The sequence below is a fragment of the Heptranchias perlo genome, unplaced genomic scaffold, assembly GCF_035084215.1.
Source record: "Heptranchias perlo isolate sHepPer1 unplaced genomic scaffold, sHepPer1.hap1 HAP1_SCAFFOLD_47, whole genome shotgun sequence".
Classification (NCBI taxonomy): Eukaryota; Metazoa; Chordata; class Chondrichthyes; order Hexanchiformes; family Hexanchidae; genus Heptranchias; species Heptranchias perlo.
The window spans coordinates 1,729,705-1,730,875 of record NW_027139484.1 but is presented as its reverse complement, the minus strand read 5'-3'; the positions used below and the strand labels follow the sequence as shown (position 1 = coordinate 1,730,875).

The 1,171-nt window shown below is 46.5% G+C and overlaps 1 non-coding gene across 1 annotated transcript; it reads left to right on the top strand.

The window, feature by feature from the left end:
• The first annotated feature begins 411 nt into the window (after positions 1 to 411).
• trnav-uac (transfer RNA valine (anticodon UAC)) lies at positions 412 to 484 on the top strand. The gene has a single exon. It is a non-coding gene; the product is annotated as a tRNA-Val (tRNA).
• The last annotated feature ends 687 nt before the right edge of the window (positions 485 to 1,171 follow it).

Below are 1,171 nucleotides of genomic sequence, written 5' to 3'. Positions count from 1 at the left end.
ACAACAGCACAGTGAGATATTGTATTTGAGAAGGATGAGGAGCGATAGTTTATTATGGTGGTAGTCACAAAGGGTATCATTTGTGACTTTGATAAGGACCATTTCATGCTGCGACAGGGGCGGAAACCGAATTGGAGAGATTCTGCCCGGGCGCGGCCCCATCGTGTGCGGTGAGACGGAGATGGGGGTGGGGGAAGTGTCAGAGCTGGGGCTCACCGGTGGAAGCAGCATAAAAGTTTAAAATGGTACTCGCCCAACGTGGGGCTCAAACCCACTACCCTGAGAGTTTTTAAAGAAAAGGGAGAGCAGCCACTGTCTCTGTCCCTTGCTGCACTTGAAACAAGACATTCCAAGTACGAGCAGAGAGAGGACACCATTCAGTTGCCCGTTGTGTTGAATAAAATACCATCAGTTTCCGTAGTGTAGCGGTTATCACGTTTGCTTTACACGTGAAAAGTCCCCGGTTCGATCCTGGGCGGAAACATTATGTTGGAACTTGGTCTCCAGAAACATCCAGATCGATTTTCTTCTTCTGCCATAAAGGGAGACAGTGGCTGTTCCCTTCTTCTTTGTAAGCTGCATCTTTTACTTCATTAAACATATATTTTTGAGTGAGAGAAAACTGATCCACAGTGATGCTCTTTTCAAGTTTTATTCCCTTTTAATCTGGAAGGATATATTGGCTTTGGACAGAGTGGCTTTTGAAAGGAGTTCGTCGGGTGGGATCGACAAACCTTTTCCGCTGGTGGGGGGACAAGGGAACCGAACCAACCATCTACCAAGTTCTCCCGAATTCTCCGGTTCAATGGGAAACCGACCAACAAAAGCCCGATCATTGACCATGGAGGTTCAGACAATTTTCTGATAACAAAGCGCTCAAGCTATTTTTCTTGTCTCTTTCCCGATGTTTCCGGATACTGTCTGCATCTCTGCCGTGTGTTTATCTCACTCTGGGTCCACCTGCAGGGTGGTTTTTGAACCGAAGACGTGTGTTTGTTTTCGGTTTGTTACATTAAATAAATGAGGGCATCCGGTGCTTCCCTCCCTGACACTGGGGAACCAGAGGCAGACTTTCGAGCAAGGTTCTGTTCATTGTGAAGACGCAAAGAAAACTTTAATTGCAGAATTATACAAACCAGCTCGAAGAGAAATAAACTGTGACCCCGACGTG